The sequence below is a fragment of the Coturnix japonica genome, chromosome 4 (assembly GCF_001577835.2).
Source record: "Coturnix japonica isolate 7356 chromosome 4, Coturnix japonica 2.1, whole genome shotgun sequence".
NCBI lineage: Eukaryota > Metazoa > Chordata > Aves > Galliformes > Phasianidae > Coturnix > Coturnix japonica.
Window position 1 is genome coordinate 18,588,900 of NC_029519.1, and position 21,481 is coordinate 18,610,380.

Below are 21,481 nucleotides of genomic sequence, written 5' to 3' on the forward strand. Positions count from 1 at the left end.
AATTCAACGTCATTTTTAAAGTCTTATGGCTACAACAGTTTGAGGCATGTGCATCTAATCTTTTAGCTTGCCTGGGCTGTGCTGAGTGAAGAGGAACTGTCTTTGGCCATGGATATAATGTGTAATATATTTAATGCATATAATCAGAAAGCTTTTTTTTTAAAAAAAAAATATTTTTTTATTACAATAAAGCAAGAAAGCCACAAAACTAATGGGGCATTTGATCTCTTTTCTTGTGAAATTAATGAATCAGACTGATGCAGTGGAAATGGTTGTAATTCTCAAGGTGCTTGTCAGAGATTTTTTGATGAAATTTTACTCTTCCTATACTTAATCTTTGAAAACAGTAGTTCAAAAATGTACATACTGTACTTCCCAAAAGTAATGACATATATGTGACATGACTGTAAAGTAAGGGTTTTCTTTCTCTGGTAAGAAAGATCCTATAAAAGTCTAGTAGAGAGGTGATCAAACTTTTCTCTGAGTTGAATATCCGATTGTGAGTCTACAAACTGAATTTGAAAATTTGCAGGTAATGTATTTGTCTTAACTGAAATGGAATCATAAATATTGCAAAAAATTGGAATTTTAAGCCATCTTGAAACCTATTTTCAAATTCCTTTATCAAAATGGAAAACAACATGACTGCATATTTTTTACTGTTCACGGGAATGTGTTTATCAGAATGCATAAAATTCTTTGCCATAATTTGAGTTGGCATGGCACTGCACCATCTCTGTCTCCTAGTTTGAACCCAGATGGCATTAATGGTACAACAATGTGTGGTTGTCACTAAAGTGATGGGAATGGACATGGGGCCATGGTGGGATGCTTGGCAGGGCAGAACCCCTACTTCAATAGCATGAGGCAGGAAGCAGCTGCAGGGTAGGTTGGACATGCCTGGTTTATGGTGATTTCCTCATAAATATTACTAATGCTAATGCCCAGAAGTATGTAAATTAATATCAAACACTAGAGCCATATTTGGTTCAGTTATGTTCCATTCCTCAAAATGGCATCCCTAAGTGAACAGCTTTTTTCAACTAGCCAGTTAAATCAAAAAAGAAACATCAAAGGAACAAATCTGTAGTTACAACAAAACCATGGAAGTACTATTATGTTTAAATATTACTGTTTATAACCATACAACAAAAGTGATGAAATCACTGCAGTGTTAGAGCTAAGGGAGGGTAACATCTAGCTCTTCACATCTTCACACATAATTTTAATTCTCACTTTCCTTTAACTTTATTACAATCTGCTCTATTTGGGCAGCCAGTGCAGAAAGCTTCCTATGAACAGGGAGTGGCACAATAGAATAATTGCACCATCCCATATGCCCATCAGTGGTGAAGAGCATCCTGGTTCCACTCAAGTGAGAAGGGTTCATTTTCCCAAAGCTGGACCTGAAAAAATACTTGGATGGACAGATGGAGAATGACATTAGAGAAAGGATTAGCAGGAGAGTACACAGGCTTTTCCCATTCAGGAGTGAAGATAAATTAGGTAGTGACCTGTTGAATTAGCTTGCTGGGCTGCACTGCAAATAAAGGAGTGAGGTGTATGTGACAAAGCTATTCTAAGGGCATGATTTCTGAAAAAAAAAAAATATAAATATAAAATAAAAGGAAGAATTGCATCTCTGCATCATTTGCCACATGTTAATTAAAGCAACACAAAACCCAGTATTTCTAGTGCTAATTGACAACACTCAACACTTTGTAACAATTAAACAGTGAGTGAAATAAAATGTCTTTTCTATTTGAGGGTGACGGAGTATGTGGTTATATAGACTGAGTTTGCTGTGTTGTTCTGCCCAAAGTATTGTAACTAAGCACTGAAATTATTCTGAGCATTTATCAGTTCAACTCTGTTATGACAGTACTTCACTGAAGAAAAATGAAGTAAATAAAAGTTCTGCAGAACTCAACTTTTTAAAAATACAAAACTCACAAGACTGACTATTTATAACCTGGATTTCTGAAACAAGTCATTTTATGCATCTAGGGGGTACTGGTTACCGTTTCTGCCATATGTTTCTACATTCTTGATCCACATCCATCTGGCTCAAAAATCTGCCAGAGTGAATTAGAAAAGTGATTTGAATGATCTTAGAAGTTAAAAGGATATTTATCTTCTGGCTTGTGTAGATTACAGGGAAAAATGGCTTTTAAAAAATTCAGTGTAGAGTCTGATATGAGTAGGTTGCACAACTTAAGTTTTCTGCATACAGTTTCCTTGCTTTTCATTTCCTTTTCCCCCTTCAGAAAAATACTTTTAAAATTATTATTTTTTTTTTTTTTTAAAGAAATCTGTTACAAGAATATATGATTTGGGATTTACAACAAGATCTGGTAGTAGGAAATGTGTCATCACTTGCCATTTGCAATTAATTATGCAACTATCACAGCTACAGTAATCATTGCAGCTGCCTGAAGGATTAAAAAATGTCCATATCCTAGATAATGTTGAACATTATTGGAAGGATTCCACTGCGGTGTTCTCAGTAACATTTTTATTATTCAAATAGTTCCAAATTAAATACTTAAAAAACAAAAAACTGTGTTTTGGAGAGTTCTTATGTTATAAAGATTGCAAAGCTTGTTTCAACACTGGTGAATCTGAAGTAAATGACCTGCAGTGCTTTTAATCAGTCATACTCAGAGTTCTATTCCTGTAACAGTGTATTTTTTTTGTTTCTTTCAGTTACACTTAATTTTTGCATTAATAAAAACTTAATAGAAAACTGAAGTGATTAATCAGCTATTTGATAAGAAAATAGCAGGATCTCTGAAATTGTCCTTGGGTGTCTCTTAGGTTAGAGCAGCCATGTTTTTATTTTTAGTTAATATACACAAATGCTATTTCATACTGAGCTTTAAATGTGAAATATATATATATTTATTTAGCAGAGGAGTCACAGGATGTCAATTTACGTATTGTCAAGCTTTTATTTTTTTTTTTTTTAATATTTGCCAATTATATTGAAATAGAATTCGCTAATATATATGTGCTTTCATGTTTTAATGCACATGTATTCTAGTGTGAATTTAAATCTTTTCCCCTTTTTGAGGTATAAAGAATGCTGTCTGATGACCACTTCAAGTATGTCAACAATATGTAGGAAAGAGAAGCTATATTAATTTTGCATTCTGTTTATATATTTGCAAGTCAGCACAGGGAGAAGTTAAAACACTAAATCCAATCAAGCTTGCAAGGGTAAAATTGAATTTCTTGGAAGAAATTTCTGGAAGTTTTTTGAGAAATGTGGCTAAAAAAGTTATTTGCAAGAAACACAGTTTATGGCATTAAAGAACTGAGATCTGCTATGTGATTCAGGCTGAGCATAATCTGAATTTCAGATTCTGACCAATTGCTTGTACTATTTGTAAAGGTAGTCTGAAGCAAATTAGGTTAAAGATTTTTTTTCTCTAGGCTGCTTTGGATTTTTTGAAAGTTTCTTTTGCAAGGTAATTTTTTGTCAGTTCACAGTCTACAAGCTGAGAATTGTCTAAAAATAAAGAATGCAGCTCATATTCATCTCCACTTCAATAGAGTATTGAATTACTTGCAGAGAAATATCTTTTGTTCTGTTCAAAACTCTATGAAAATTAGAAAACTATGCAAATAAAGCAGGTGTTTCACCATACTTTTACTTTTTCCCTAGTTTATGTTTTCTTCATTATAGACAGAGACTAGCCCATGAATTTGTGTGCAGATAAACTGCTTATATTCCTCAGTAAAACACTGTCTTCAGTATATATTTTTGTTTATGGGATCCAAATTGCACCCGGCATTCACAGCCAAAATATTAGTAATAATTACTTAATGACATGAACGTGAGACAGGCATTATTAAAAATAATAAAATTTGAATGTAACTTTAACCTTCTATGAAGTCTCAGAGCTAGAGCACAGTATTCAGTGGCCTAAAACCTCCATCCAGAAAAAGAAATTGAGATGTCTGCTCTGCTAACACACTGCGTATTAATTCAGAGAACAGCCAGGGCATAGGGGAGTAGCAATTTTGAGTCTTCTCTTAAGGACTACTGGTGTCTGCTGTCTGTCATGGGCAGACTTCAAATTCCAGTTAGGAAGGCCATGATGCCACATTCCAGTCCCCACTTTTCAGTTAGCAAACAGCTATAAGCATTGTTTATGCTGCCTCTGTTCTTCTGTGAAATCAAAATACCCTCAGAAATCCTATGTGAATCTTAAAACTAGTGTTATGAGCATATGGCGAACTTCAGATTAGCAATGACAAAATCTCACTGGTGCTAAGATGCTCGTGTTGCCATCTGCATTATCCTAGTACTCTAAGATGATTTTAATTGTGTTAGTTGAGAGCACAGCCTATACTGGAAAAACATGGGTATATAATTGATGTATCTATGCAACTCACAATTTAAGCAATCTCCTATATTAATTTTGAAGTAATTTAAATACCATCTATTTGCATCCTGTAATTATGAGTTTTAATACTTCCAACATTACCAAATCCTTCCTTTGCAGGATAGTTCCCTTCTGATGAGAGCTTTGTAGCTACCTAGCTAGAGTCTTCACAAATTTGCATTGATTTTCTTCTTTATTTTATAAATGAATTGTAAGTTAGTTATTAACTTTGAGACATAGCTTCCACGTTTCAATTTCAAAAAACTTTATAATTCTAAAACAAATAGTAAGAAAACATGGGGTTTGATCCCAGCCTAGAAGGTATAGTGAAATTTAAGTCCTGTTATATATGATTTAATAGACTGTCACTGTAATAAATCACCACTCATCTTTGCATGAACATATTCCATGGTATAAGGGGGTAGTTATACTGCTAGAAACTGGCTGTTATTGTTACATATTGTTATTATATATATATGGCATATATTGTTATGATATACATTTTAAAGAGCTAAGTACATTAGTACTTAACAGTACAGTTCTGTTTTTATCCATACAAGTATTATACGGCAGTTGGTATGTTTGACAAAAAAACCAAAAAAACAAAAAAACATAGTTTATTTTTTTCCCATTTAGAAAGTCGGTATTTAGGACTTCTTTATTTTGCATGGGCATTTGGTGTGTATATGGTCTTTATTCTAAGTGTGCAAGTACTCTTGTGGAGTACAAGTTAGTAATGTGTTACTTATTGATGAAGGCCTTCTAACTCTAGAGATGCAGCATCATGTGTAAAGTTACATGCTTCATTTGCCTGATGCTTCTTTGAAAATGGGAAGCATCAAGACCAGCTTCAAATACACTGGATTTAAGCAAGACATTGCAGTGAATAGGGCATGCCTTTACTGACTGTATTGCTCTTAAGGGGCTTGGTCAAGGGTTGTCGTGTTTTCCTCTGCCTGCACAGTGCTACTGGATGTCCTTGGGCAGTGCTCTTAAGGCCTTAACACATCTCTATTAATGTCCACTTCATGACATCTGACATGACAAAAGTAAGAAAGGAAGTCTTTCCTCCCATTGTCTTGTCATCCAGGGTAACACCATATTCATGGGTGATGATTTCATGATGATGGTTAATGTTTGAAAGCAACTGAGTCCCCTATAATCCTGCACAGTGTAGCCCACATCATGACATCTTCAGGCTGCATCTTCTCCAGGTTGTGACATTTTTGAGAAGTTTCTTCAGGGCCAGTATCAGCAGGGATATCTCTTGTAGGAAATATAATTTCTTATCCATAATTAAAAGCCTCCTGCTTATAATGCCACATGGAGGATCTCAGAAGTGTCTCACCCAGAGGACAATGAAGTAGATCTAAAACTGCTGATCATGAGGTAGCTTAAAGTTTACTGGGATTCTTCCATAGAGATTACTGTAGTAGTAGCTGCCTACCAGGGGCAGGAGTGAGAAAGCACTTGGCACAGGATGTATAGCTCTTCTGACAAGCATACTGGTACTTACATTTCTCATGCTACCCACCCATTGCTCAGTGTTCAGCTTTCATCCTGCCCAGCTCTGTGATTATCACTCCTTCACAGCCCGTTCCTGTGTTCAGTGACCCCACTGGACTTGGAAGAAAAGTGGAAGGAATGTACACAGTGGAACTCTAAAAAGGAGGTAAGAATGTTATGCTGAGGGTAAGCAGATGAATAAACTGCACACGCTGAAGTGCTTTGCTAGGGATATTGTGGAAAGTGGCATTGTACGTTAGTTGGATGTGGGATGCTCCAGTTTGTGACATCTTTCAGGAAAAATTTAGCACAGCAGAATGAATGGCATTTTTGTTCCATGACTGTTTTAACAGGAGTACTTTGAGTGTTCCAGCCTTCACCTGTCTTGACAGCATTAGCCAGCCATATGTTTTATAATCCTTCAGGCTTTCACTAGTCAGAGTAAGAACTTGCTGTGAGACAAGGGAATCAGGAGTGTTTTTTGTAGTAGGAATATCAACAGGCTACTTCACCGTTTCTGAAATACTGTAAGGGCAAGGAAGTTGAGTTTGTTCTTTATTCTTTTCCAGTCATTCTTTCTGTCACTCTGTCTTGTTTCCCTTTCCCTCCAAGTTTCTTTTTTGTTACTCTTTCTTTCTTACTTCTACTCTCTAGAAGGTCCATTTCATTGCAAATGCTGGGAAGTGCTAAAATGATGATTTGTTGAATCGTGCAAATAGTAATAAATGTTTCACTAAAATGTAGCTGGGCATTTGATTCTGTAAAATGCACTTCTAAATAGTAACAAACTGTGTACGAGTGTCACGCTTTCTTAAATATCTGCAAAAGCATTTAAGACACCCTGAATAGGAACAACTTTATTTTTTTTCTTCTTGTCAGCAATGCTTTATCTGGTTTAATATGCTCTGCCTGTTTCCATGACAACTAAGGGAAAACAAAATCTTAACCAAAATTCAATGGAAGCAAGACAAAACAACCTGCTTTGATTCGTGCTGCTCTGATAAATGAGAATTTGGCACTCAGCTTTCTAGTGCAAATAGAACTTTTATTTGCACATATTTAATTCTCTTGGCTTAAGGAAACAAAAGGAGGTGATTTATGTAAATTGTTCTGTTTTATTGTTTTTCCTTACTCCACTTAAGAGGTTTTGTTTCAGAGTCTTATATAGTTTGCTTCTCCTTTATATGTAAAGTTTCAGTTTTTTCCATTTTACTAATATGTCATAAATGTCTGAGCTGGAAAGATGACACAAAAAGCTATCGTTTTCTGCCCTGATGTTTGGTTGAAGAGATGTATGTTTTGTTTGTGGTTGATAGCTGAGCTTTCTCCCAGATATGCTGTAGGTACCCAGGCACTATGGAAACTGGTGATACTTCTCACCAGAAACATCAGTTCTCACAACTCATCAGTAGGCTCCATTAATACAAGTTAAATTGTGCATCCATACAAGTTAGGATAAATTAAGCACTATAGTTTTTCATGTTTGATTTTCTTTGAATGTTACCATTCCATCAAGTTAATAAGCTTGAATCTTTACTACAAGCAGCTAATATTAGCTTCTTATGTAAATATAATTTCAAACAATAAGGATATGATAAAGTGATAAGCAAAGCAAGAACCTAGATTCTTACACCTACAATGAAAATGACTTTTTCAAGGTATCATTGCTGTGAGCTGCTGTCCATCCATTTCTGTCACAAAACCACAGCCACCTTTCCTGCTAGCATTTTAATGATGTGGCTTGGATGTAGAAAAATAAGGTCCATGGCTTGTGGAATTTATTGTCCTATTAAACAAACAAACAAAAAACCTGTGTTGTGGTTATATTCAGTGTAAAATAGATATTTTGATAGAAATGATTTTGAAAGATGTTTTCTTCTTTAAAAATGTGGATTACAACAGATGCACTTATTAAAATCCACTGAACACAGATTTATACAGTGAATAGCTTGCTGTAAATATAAAATATTGAGTATTTGTCATCCTCATTATGCTTCTTCTGACTTCTTGCCTAAATCATACGGTACATCTTCTGCTCCTTACTTACACAATGATGTCAAAAACTAATTTTAAATAGGCAGCATGACTTTAAATCTTAAGAAATGAATAGGATCATGGAGTTCCTTATAGAGATTCATATTTTCTGGCCACACAAATCAAATCTGTAATTACATGGATTTTAAATAATATTATTATTTAAAATAAATATATTTGTATGTATGACTGTGTTATAAAGCCTGAGATCACATAATTTTCTAGCTTTACTGAAGCACAAGTGATGAAATAGTGTCTTCCTCCATTGATTTACTTTCAGCTGTTACTTTCAGCCTTACTCATATATGAACCAATATCTGGCATACATTTTTCCAAGCATTTGCTTGGAAATGTAAGAATTCATCCAAGCAAGAGTGCCTGCTGAAATGGATATAGAGTAGCACTCAGCATAGGAACATAGAGGCGAAAGTTCCTAAATTGCTCTTCAGCATTTAGAAACTGTTTCCTAGAAGTAAATCTTGACTTCCATTTTGTTTTCAGAAATTAAACAGATGAGACCTGGTGCCAAAGTAAATTCATTTTAAGTTCAGCAAATAATTACTGTATGATGTTGTTCACTGAACTCCACTGATGAATTTGGCTGGGTTGAGATGGTCTTTGAATAATATTTCTCAAGAGTCTATTTCTGCCCTACTTTCTTGTGCCAAGTATAACTTTTCAAAATATTTCAATCCTTGTGGCAAGTCAGAAAATACAGTTGAAGGGTAGTAAGATGTAGTTGTAGATGTATGTTTGGCCTATATTTGAATAGCAAATGGCTTAAAGCTGAAAGATGCTGGGCAAAGTTTCCATTCATTTGCCCTGTAATCTTTATTTATAGTCAACACTGGAGTGTATAATCATTCATTTTAATTCAGAACGTAAACTCCTATGGTTTATTCTAATTACTTTAGAAGTCTATATGACTGTCTATAAAACTGAATGTCAATGATATATTCTTTTGCACTTCAATAGCACTTTATCTTTTTAAAAATAAACACTGGAGAGGAAACAACACACTTCAGTCTTAAAATGCAGTTTGCTTTCTGTGTCACTATCTATGGACAGATTATAGACTAATATAAAGTCAAGTGAGACATATCTGACAGGCTTATTTATTTCATTGTTACTTCTGCTAGTCCTAGATGGCAAACTTTCATTAGCAGTTTTCCTGCGAGTAGGGGCAGAATATGGTAGGGGGAAAAAAAGATAAGAAAAAAAAAAAAAAGAGGTAGTACTGACTCTCCTTCATAGCACTGGCTCAAACCCAAAGGAAAACCGCCTATCTTCTGTGGCTAAAACTAGATAGGGCAGATTCTGTGTCAGATTTGTGTATTGCTCAGTAGTTCTTGTTATTTCTATAGCAGCAAGTGTTTTTACAGCAGACCATTTCACTCATCCGAGGCATTTATGTCCTCAGATGTTAGCTGCAGCCATGTTTTGAAGGCTCTTGTTTTGAATAGATGTTTTGCTGTGCTGAAGGAAAAGGCCACAGCTAAGGTAACATTTTGTGGTTTAAACTGTGGTTAGGATTCTGATGATGAGTAATCATACTCTGCTTGTGATGATTGCCTTGATATTAACTATCAGTTTTTTGAAATAGAAATTGCACCTTCTCTGTGACTATGAAGCAGTTGTGGATTTTTTGTTATGAATACCAAGACTGTTTATTTTCTGTTCTTACCTTGCCATAGCTTTGATTCCTGGGCTGTAAGCATTTGGTTAAAAACAAATCCTTTTTTTTTTCTTAAACTTAACACAAGTATTATGCATGAAAATAACAGACTGACGTCAGCATTTTGTCTTGACCCTCTGTGCAGGTGTTAGGAAGCAGGATTTTAGCAATATACCAGAACACTGTGACGGTTAGAAATAGGAAGGAAGCTGAAAACAATCAAAAGGACAACTTGTCTTTCAGAAAGTTCTCTATAAATTATGAGAAGTTTCCCCTAAAAGAGAAACAGTTTGTCTACTTATACCCGATCCAAAAGAAAATTAATGGGGAATTTTCTTTGGTAGTGTGCATTACCACCTTTTAATTCCTTATTTGGCCATAATAAATTGAGACTTGAGAAATTACTGTGAGCTGTGAAGTCAGAAGGGAATAATAGGGAATGAAATGTGTATGACTTAAAAGGATAAAAGACTGGGAAAATTGTGACTGCCAATGCCTACAGAAGAAAAAATAGACTGATTCTAAATGGAGCAAAATCTATGAAGGTTACAGGTCTAGATGAAATTTTTCTTTAATCCTATTAGAAGGTAAAACAATCCTGTAAAATGATCCTCTTTTTATTTATTTTTTTCCTCTGCTTTAAAGCCAAGCTGGGAAAATGACATGCAAGCTATTTTATATTTGCAAAACACTGCTTAGAATTTTCTGTGGGGCAGCAACATACAATTTGGAAAAAGGTGGTACAGACCAGCACTGATATTCTCCACATTTTTTGAAAGTTGTTATGATAGCTAAAAATACAGCCTGTTGCTATAGCAACTGGAATTTGAAGGCTCAGATACTGCTGCTTCTTTTACTCCCTGCTGAAGATTTATCTAAAGAAATCTTTTCCTGCCCATAAGTAATAATCTTTAGCTGATCTATTAGCTATTTTACATAATGCTTATTTCCTCAATGGTTATTTATTACACTAGCAAGAAAGCGCAACAGAAAATACTTCAATAAACTGTGAAGATATACTTTGGATGTGCTGGTGGTATACATTATTGCTAAAGGCTAATTCTAACTATCCTAAAAATTTCTTAAGTGCATTTAAGTGGCTCATTGCTGCTTTCATATTCTTTAAATTGTATTGTATTAAATTCATGATGAAGAATAATATGTATTTAAATATTGGAATTCTAGTCATTGTTTATTCAGCACTCTTTTATTTCTTCATGCAGTCAATTAGGTTATTTTATTTTTGAGCTACACAAATTCATCCAAGTTACTTTTTTGGCACTTTTCAATTTTGCAAAATTTTATCGTCTGCATTGGCCCTTTGCTAATCTGTCCTGTGGTTGTTTTGTTTTGATTTGTTTTAATGTATTTATATTTATATTTTTTCACTATCTGATGGGTTGGCAGTATTTAATTAGAATCTTTGACAGTTAGTTTCATTCTGTCTTTTTCTGAGTGATGTTGTGGTAGAGCAAACTGAACAAAATCTCACTGAAACAGAAAGCCGTCACTATCAATAAATAACCTCCACTTCTGTGCCATGCCCACATATATATCATGTTAATTTTTAGTAAAAGAAAACTCACTGAAATGTTTCATAATTTCCAATTTGCAATTTTTTCTTCTGTCCTCTGTTTCTTTCTAGTAGCATCTCTATCTCTCATCTATGAACTTTCATAGGTGATTAGTAGTAGTAGAACTTTGTAATTTCAGGTTTCCTTTAAAGATGTAAAATCTCAGAAAGACTAATAACTAAATGAGAAGATGAGCAGTCCAAGAAAAACAAAATACCCTTTTCTGCATGTAAGATACTATGCAATACGATCACAGAATGGCCCAGGTTTGAAGGGACCTCAAGGATCACGAATTTCCAACCCCCCTTCCACAAGAAGGGCCACCAACCTCCCCATTTCATACTAGACCAGACTGCCCAGGGTCCCATCCAACAATACTCGGTCTTATGATGCGAGATTCACATCCTAAGATATGAATCCTAATGAACATACTGTGAGACTGGCTAACTGAACTAATGGTTTCCAGAATTATTTCCACAGATGTGGATAATATAATTAATTAGCTTATTTTTATGGCTAATATACATGGCTCACTCCAAAAGCAATATCTTCTACATTTCCGTGGAAACTACTGAAGATACAGTAGTGCTATTTAATAGAGCACATTCTTAGCTGCAAAACATGGTTTTTCAACAGTCACTACCATCAACTATGCATTTTCACAAGTGATAAAAAAGAGCCTGCAATTACTGTTGTACTAGGGAAAAGTAGCATACTGGGATGTAATGCAGCCAGCACTGATATATCTTCCCTATTACTGTTTCCTGGACTGAATATTATCTGTTAATTTTTTGTTGGCTGTAGTACAGGCAAATTATGATTTTGCTTTGTAGGCATAAATTACTGTTAAAAGTATTTTAAGAACAATTTGGATATAATAAAGAAGAGTAAGAAGAAATAAAGACTTCAGAATCTTTATTTGCTGCTGGCTATTTATAGTAGTTGAAAGAAGTGTAAAATGTTGCAATGCTGCGCACAGTGTGCTCTGGTTTTAGGATTGGTGTAAAAAAGAAATGAAATATTTTAATTGCTTTTTTCTCTTAAAGATGGAATGCTTATTGGCTCTGAAGGTATGTGGGGACTATGTTGTATTAGTGAGTATGAGTGTATTCAGTTTGGATTTAACATATGGTTTTAACATACTCCTTCTATGTGGGTAATTATCTGAAAAATTTAATCTTTATTCCTACTCTTCATATTCTGTGATGGAGCAATCATATGGTGCTCACTAACCAGTGAAGTTATTAGCATATTCTTCACTTTTCTTTATGAAAATCTTAACTGCAATGAAACAGATCCCAGACAGGCTCAAAATTTGAACTGCCTTTCATCAAGCAAAATCCATGTAAAATTGTGAAAGGAACTTCAAAAATTGCTATTTTGTTAGTATTCAAGAACTAATGGGAATACTACTTACTCCTGGAAAATAAATTAATATGTAATTTACTAACTATAGTTTTAATTCGATGCAATAATTTTAAAATGCTTTCTAACAGATTTATATATCATATAGTAATTTGGATTTGCTGGCTACATGCTTTAGAGATGTACAGGAGAAAACTGAGACTGAATCCCTCTAGTATTGTGGAAGGAGAATTGGAGTTTAATCTAAACAAGCCCAGAAACATTTCAGCTTCCACCAGTGCCAGAAGAGACTAATTTCCGTTTCACACAAATGTTTCTACAGAATTTTGCCCCAGGAAAACAATGATCTAATGAGGATGCCTTAATTGAGGCATGACATCTGAAAATCTGATTGATAGATGAATAGAAGCTTGAAAAATATATCATGATGAAATTTAATCTTTGATGCAATGGTGGAATATGTATAATCTAATTTATCCAGCTAATTTATATCAATGAATGCAATTCCATAGCAGTCAAATACAATATATTATTTCACTTTTTAAAATAATCATTATCATGTATATAAATTATTTTTAATTTAATATAATTATTATTATTTCAGTTGTGGACTTAATTTTGTTTGAGGGTTTACTTTCTGTGTTCCGGCTAGTACAAACCAAATAAAATGCAAAATGTTGTCTGACAGGGGGATGAAATAAGTGCCTTGTCTATTTTTAGTATGACTGTGGTTGCTGTAGTAACAGAAGAGGAACCTATCAGGATGTAGAACTTAATTTTCCTTTCTATTTCCGTATTTTCAAGATATGTCTGAAGAATGGTACTGCACTTAAAATTTTCTGTAAAGATAAGTCAAATCTCATATTTTTAGAGTTAAAATGTAGATTTTCTCCCTACTGCCTGGCCTTAGGGAGCTTCAGAATCCAACTACAAATTGATGTTATTTAACTAAATAATGCCATAAAGATATGATCTTTCATCTTCCTATGAGCATTGGAAAATAACTCTGAATTCATCAGATAGTGAACTGAGTTAGAAAAGACAGGCTCTTGAGCCAAACTGAGTTAGAAAAGACAGGCTCTTGAGCCATAAAATTAATGACATAGATATCTTTAGGACTACATCTAATCCTCAGGACACAGGTCACTTCCCACTAATTTCCAGTCCAGACATGCCACTCTGTGTTTTCCAGAAACTGCTATCGGGGAACAGGGAGCTTGTATATATCAAATAGATCTACAGTATGAGCAGTGGGATCACAGTAGCAAGGTGTGCTTATTCGTGTTACATGGTATAAGTAATAAGAAGTTTGGATGGATTTATCTGAACTACATCCTAGTAAGAAAGGAGCATCTCATCCATTTGAATTGTTAAAGCATTAACAGAGAAGAAAGTTCCAACTTTTGGGTCAGAAAAAATGTTTCCTAAAGTGTTCCTTGCTTGTTTCTATGGGACTTGTGTACTAGATTTGATTAATGGATAATTTTCTGTTTCTTTTGATAATATCTGTTTGTAACCTGCTTTAAGTTAAATTACAGCTATTCTGTTTTTGTTTTTTCGGCTGTTATTTTAAACTAATTAAGAGACTTTAAGCTTGTAGTAGCCATGTGGTGTTGAAATGGAGTGCCAAATGAAAATGAATCCATGTTTTCATTATATTTAACAAAGCAATGATTTTCTGACATTCTCTGATAAAGATTGGTCATTTATTTATTTATTTTTATAGAATTCCATACCTGTGATATAATTAGCTTTGACCATAATTAAACATCGGATAGGTAGGGCACTTAGTATTATTGGTAACTTATTATAGACCTCAATCTGCTAGTGTTTGCACTTGTAATTATCAAAATAATTGGAACTATGCCTGTAAGTTGCAGATTAAATTGACATTATATTGACACCTAAACCTCAATAACTGGCATTTTTTATTGCACCTTATGACATCTCAATTTTAATGCAAGAAAAAGCACTTTTTAATTTTTTCAAAGCCATTCAATCACTGAAAACCTACAGGACTACTTTCAGCATCAGTAAGACCCCTTCCATGCACAGTGTTTTAGACTGTATTATAAAAAGCAGCCATCGTGGAATCAGGCATCATTTGGTGAGACATATAATATATAATCATTCTTGAAACTAGCCAGTGATACAAAACATACTGCACCTATGCACCATATTTTGAAAGCTGCGTATGTTAAAATGAAATAGGAGCAGAACTATCTATTCTAGAAATAAAAATGGAGCATCCTGAGTTTATTTGACCTAAAGAGAAAAGGTCAGAGAACACTATATATTTCAAATATCTAAAAAGCAGCAGCAGAATTGAGGGGAACTGTTTATGATAGATGAACAATTGGTTAACACTGGGCAAGAATCAAACACTGCAGTAAGGAATATTACTTAACACTGGATTCTTTGTTTGTTTCTTTTATTATCTGATTGCTTTAGTTCCCACCTTGCTTTGCGAGCAACCAATGTACTCCACATTGCTTTTTTTTTTTTTTTGACCAATTTCTCTAGTTTGTCTTCTGTGTATGTATTGAGCAGTCCTTCAACACAATGCTTTTTGAAGCTGCGGAAAAGCCAAGATATGTCCAGGAAAAAAAAATAACCCCAAATATATTGTCGTAACTGTCATTTAGCTCTCCAATCTGATGTATCTCAGAGCATTCAGAGATGTGTCACAGAAAGTACAGTTTCCAATGGAAAAATGAAATGAAAGCTTGAGTCTTAATTCCAAAATGGATGATTCTGATTTGTGTGGTGCTTTTATGAGAAGAGACTAGAATAGATAAGTCTTTGCTACCAGTAGCTTTTGAAAGTGATTTAAAGTGTAGTTAAAACCCTGATTGTTTTTCTTACTTGCATTAAATCAATATTACATCTTATTTTGCTGAGTCAGTTCTGGGAACTAAATTTATGGCTATATTGTATGTGTCTTGTTTGTCTCAATTAATGCTGTCTGTGGAATACAGAATAAATGTTGTACTAACTTGTGCAATATTGGAGTGCTAAGAAAAAATAGGAGTGTGCAGAACTTGCACATTGCTTTCTTTCCTTGACATGTCAGAACCTAGAAAGAAGATAAATAAAAGATAAAATAACCCAATTTGATAAAAGGAAGTAATGCTAAGAAGAATGGTTGCTTTATCATTTTCAAATATGGGTGTTGCAAGAATACATGAATTTCAAAACAGAAGAGCAGAATTTTTTATTTTTACTTTTTTTGAGTTGAAAGCTATTCGTATGTATTCAGCTTTTGATTATTGAATTACAGTGCGTAGCATGTAATAAGAAACAGGAACAATACCAGAACACAGTATATAAGAATATTTCTATTTAATATTAAACAGACAATCCAGTTTCTACAGAAGTTGTTCCAGTGCTCTATATATTCTCTTCCGTATATAGAGCCACATATAATAAAATTATTTCTTGCAAATAATTGTGGAAAATGTGAAATGTGCTGTATTCTGTTTATCTTTCCTTTAGAAGCATAATTTGTAGTCTACCAGTTACACAGTTTTAGTGGGTTTTTTTTGTTATAATGTGGAGCAAATAGAAATAATAGTGTCCTTCTGACCTTAGAAAAATGATTTACAACTCCGAAAATGATTTATTTATTTTTTTTAAAGTAGATGAGATGGCAGATTTTGTGAGTTTGTATCGTAAGCTGCTTTGAGGAAGAAAGCAGTGGTTCAATTCAGTGTTAGGAAGGTTTACATTTAGTCTATGATGTGCATATGGTGGTAACACAGCACTGTGTATCACTTTATGGAATTTTAACTATCACTTTACTTCTGCAAGTGTCTATTTACTGTAAAGGAAGCCTTACAGCTCCTTGCAGTTTTTCATTTTCTTGACCACCTTGAATAACTGTATCATTGGCTACAGTCTCATTCTGAATGAATTAATTAGTGAATATGCATTAGTAACTACACTGAACCACATAGACTCCTTCTGTTTTCCATTTCTCTCCACTACAAAAATTATTATTCTTAATTTTTTTAATTTTTCTTAATTTCCTCCCATCTTTTTCCCAATTACTTATTCAAGTGAGAAACACTGACCTGGCTTGTCACAAATCACAGAAGAAAGGAAGACACTTCATAGCATGGAAGCATTACTACTGTAATAGAGTTCATTAGAACTATGCACTCTGGCTTCTGATGATTCAGAGGAAGGATTATTATAGATTTATCTATTATGAATTTTTCATGCCAAGACTGTACAGTAATTTTGTTGGTTTTTTTGCTTGTTACTGCTTGAGGGTTAGTGATTAACAAAAAAGCTCCAAATCTATGAGGGCAGATTCCTAGTGACAGTTATAGGTAGAATATTAAAAAACCTTGAAAGCGTACATTTGGAACCATACAAGTAAAATTTTTGGTGTAAAGAGCTACAGATATGTGGAATCATTCACAAAGCAGCAGGCAAGACTCCTGGTAGTAGTAGAAGGTAGATAATTGTTACAATCTGTCCAAATATTTCACTATAAATTATCTAAAGAAGAGTTGTAATGAAGAAAGGCTTGCATCACAGTTCATCAAACGGTTCAACTTAATTGAGTTTCTGAAGTGATATGCTATGGATTAAGGAACTCAGCTTTACTGGGTCAAAGGAGTAATTGTCTTTTAAGGTGGAACTTTAAAAGGTGGCTGAGCCAATGTAACAGGGAATAGGGTAGGAGAGTGACTGACACTTTTAATAACAATCACCTACTATCTGTAATGTCTAAAAGTTTAGGTATAATGCCATATATCTCCTAGAAAGAAGGAGGAAATACTATATAAATCAGTGGGGCAGGGAAGATGCTATGGGGTAGAGCAGGAAGGAAATCGAAAAATATTTTATTTTACCTAAGTGGTCACCAGAGCATTTGAATAACTCACATACACATTATGTAATTATTTTGAGTGATAAAACTGAATCGTGTGTCATGTTATGTTTATAGGCATAAATGTATGTGCAAATACTTTGTCCATGCAGAAAAGAATGAAGAATGTGGTATTTTATTTTTCTTCATAAGAAGCATAACATAGTTTGATGTTTTTCAATATGTCTGTCTCCTTATTGAAATAAAAAAAAAAAAAACCAAAAAAAAAACCAACCCACTGGATTCATGTTGAGTATAGAATTCAAAATTTGGCTGATTGTACACATCTACAGAGAGTTTCCATATAAATGACATAGCATGTACCAATTGATTATGTATAACTGGTGCCTGGAAAGTGCAAGTCTTCACCATACCATACTTTCTTTTTCCAGCAGAGAAACTACTTGTGTAGTGCTTGTAATCATTTATCACCTTGCTGAAATGTCAGTTCAAAGCAAATGCTTTGAACAAAAGTAAATTGTTATTTGTACCAAATGATTACTTTTTGTTTGTGGGGAGAGTGTTTGGCTGAACTAGTTGCTGCTTATATTTTGGCGCTTTCTCATTTTGCTTTGAAATCAGGTATAAAATCAATTTAATTTTACACATTAAAATAGTCGTCTTATTTGAGCAAGCAACAATTAGTCTCGCTTGACTGCTTTCCAGCTGCCATGGAAGTTGGATAGTGTACTGAAATCCTTTTACTCAACAGAAAAGTGGTTTGACACGCAATTTATTTATAATGTACACCACATAATTGTCATATAGATGATGAAAATGTGAGTCTTTTAACTGTCAGCCAAGTGTTATATCCATACATTAGTTTTCTTCTAGATATATTTAACAGAACCACTCAAGTCTGTATGACTGATGTAGCAGCTACAAAATTCTGCTTTTTTAAAAGTAAGAAATATAACCTGACATCATAATGCAGTTGTTGATAATGGGAACAACAGAAGCATAGCTCAAAAATGTGAATTGCAGGTTTTGGTACTATAAAACAGTTATCAGGGTGGAGCTAAAAAACTGCAATGGCTTTCCAGGGGGATTTTTTTTGCCTTCTCTCTGTTTTAGGAAGCTCATCTTTTTTAGCGATGTGCATTTTGTTCATCAGAAGTTTCTCTAAATAGCATATGATGTTTTCAGATCTCCAAGAACATGGAATGCATTTTAAGACAAACTGTGGTTACATGGTTATATTTAAATCAGAGTACATCAAAGTTCTTATTTTTTCATACAATTATAAATTCATTTTGAAAAGTAACAGCCATACAAATGTATTAGATTCAGTCTCTGAAGTTTGACACCAGAGGCATTTTTCTCCTACAAAGTATGTCTAACATTTTAATTGGACTTAGGATATTCTTTGGAAACTTTGTAGTCACTTGTATAAAATTGTAAATGAATTCTTTTCAGCTTCTTTGCTCTTTTCTCTTAGTGAAGTAAAGCTGAATGGTACTGTCGAACAGATGGTGATAACCTGTTTTCTCCTAGCAGGTAGGAACACTTAGTAAACACACTACGGTCATAAGCAGGTATTAAGGAAACAAATCCAAGACATTGCCCTTTATCTGGCTTAACATTATTAAAGAATGAAACAGTTGAAACAGTCAGTATTCAAAAATGGCTACTTGCAATCAATGTACAAAGTAGTTAGAAAGCTTTCTTCTTTGAAAACTTGCTCCATAACTCTTTCAGAATTTGTGGTTGTGACTCAAAGTGTGTAACTTCTTAACTACTTCTAGACATACATTTGTTATTGTTGGGTTTTGTTGTTTTTATACTGCGCGTTTACTTTGCAGTGTAATAATATTAGGAGGAAAAAATAATTTTAAAGCTCCAATTTGCCTCTGTGAAGTCCATGCCATATAAACAATTCATTTTGACCCAACATCTGTTTACTGTTTTCACCTTTTGAAAATAGGCTGTTAGAGTAGCTGCAGTGTACAAATGTCCTTTATGGAGTAATAGGGGAAAATACCAGATGGTATTTGCTATAACAGTGTGGCTACTTCAAAGCTAGTGGCGTTACTGCTACTGTGCAGTAACCTGGTCACGTAACTAATGACAACCCAGATTCCTGCTGTGCTTAGCTTTTCTGGAGTTCCTATAAATGGTGCAGAAATTCATTAGATACATAATGCTTTGAGCAGACCTGAAACTTTCATGTGTTTTTCTATTTATTGATAGTCTCTCTGTGGAAAGACTTTTAATACCATGCGTATTATATATTTTTTTACTGTGTTTATGTTGTAGTGTAGTTGCAATATACTTTTTGCCCAGTCTGCATGCAAGTTAGTAACCATATGTAATTCTTACTGTTTGGACCTTATTACCTAAGAATATATACAAGTAGAATCTTCTGATTCATGATAGGATTGATACGATTCTTTAGCTGTGTAAGAAAACAAAAATTTATGGTAAAAGAGAGGTAGTAGGTTGTGAAAGGACCTATGAACATGTTCAAAAAATCCAGCCATACAATAAGATTGAAGGAGCTCTGCTTCTCAAAGATATAGTTAAAAGGTTGTATCTACTAACAGCTCACACCTACAGCCTTTGTTTTGTATCCTTATAATCTGTTGGCTACATACTATTCTCTGTACTCAAACATTAAGGGATATGCAGTATTATTTCTGCTTTTAAAACTGTCTGTTTGGAGTAATCCATTAAATTATTTTAGCACTAGAAATACTTAATGTTGTCAATCAGTTCTGGAGAAATCATATTCCAACACCTGCTATATTTGTACTCTTATTTGGTAAATGTTATCTAATCATATCTTCTGTAGAATGTAGATGTATAATTTTATGGAAGTTGTTTCAGATGCTGGGTTAAAAAAAAAGTGTGCGTGTACTTGTTGATAGTTTGAATGAAGATGCTAGCATTTGAATGGAGCCACACCTTTGGGAGGCAATCTTTCTTTCACTTACACTTAATTTTTCCTTAAAAGTAATTTGAAATAGGCATATAATCACAGAATTTCAGCTAACAGCCTTACTTAATTTTAACATTTCCAGGTAATTATATTAATAGCACATAAAGGGTTTATATTTGTTTTATTATGCTTAATTTGTTAAAATTTAAAACACTGGAGAGATTTCTGAGTGGAGCACTGAGTCCTAAATAGTTCAGAATGATAAATTTCAAATTTGTTTTTCTGATTAATTATACCTTATGTTTTCTGACTCATTAACATCATATAAGCACCATATCTCAGCATTTTAACCATAAAATAATGATATAAGAAGTTTGTTTGAGGTGTTCAGGTTTGTTTGTTTGTTTTTCTGTTGTAACACTTCTCCAAATAAGTCAATCAAATTAAAAAGAAAGGCTTATATTGCCAAAGCTGCTTTGCACTCAAGCTGAAGTAAATCTGTATTATCGTTCACTAAATGCAGGTACTGAGATGGAGTTGGAATTAACTAGTGCTGTAGTGCTGAAGTGCAGTCTTGAGAATCTGAATATCATATAATTCTTCAATAAATATAGTTTCATTTTGCTGGAATTAATAACCTGATATTTAGCCATTGATGTTTAGTAGGTTGACTCTTCCTAAGCTTACAGAAAAAAATATGCACCTCCCTGAGACAGTAATCTAAAAATAATTGGCTGACTTGAAATCTTAATGACTGTCAATCAATAAGACTGAATTTGATTTTTAATTTAAATTATCATTGTTTCACCCCCAAATGTATCTTTGACTATTTCTGTCTGAAAGTGTTAAGGTAAACAGGTTGTTATGGACATATCAGTGAAAAATTCCCTAGTACAAGAGAGTCCTAGACATACTGTCCAGCAGATACCACCAAGATGGTCGAGGGACTGGAACGCCTCTTCTATGAGAGCAGGGAGCAGCCTCTCCCTAGTGAGAAAAGTACTGGTCTGCAGGATTTCCCGGTTCTCTTAGTCTTTTCTGCTTATTTTGGGGTGGGGAGCAGGGAAGTGTTGCTGCTATATTTTTGTCATGTATCTAGCATAAAGGGGGTATTTTCTGAGTATTGACAAGATACATCTGAATCATGTTTACTTATTTCTTACTTATATTTCTTACTTA

General features: G+C 34.0%; 1 long non-coding RNA gene across 6 annotated transcripts in view; it reads left to right on the forward strand.

The window, feature by feature from the left end:
• LOC107313058 overlaps positions 1–21,481 on the forward strand; it is a 156,730-nt gene that overhangs the window by 50,475 nt on the left and 84,774 nt on the right. The window contains exon 1 of one of the 6 annotated variants that reach the window (XR_001554761.2): positions 5,919–6,063. The exons of the other annotated variants lie outside the window; for them this stretch is intronic. This is a non-coding gene — a long non-coding RNA (uncharacterized LOC107313058). Of the gene's footprint in view, positions 1–5,918; positions 6,064–21,481 lie in introns of those variants that run through there. 6 annotated transcript variants of the gene reach the window in all.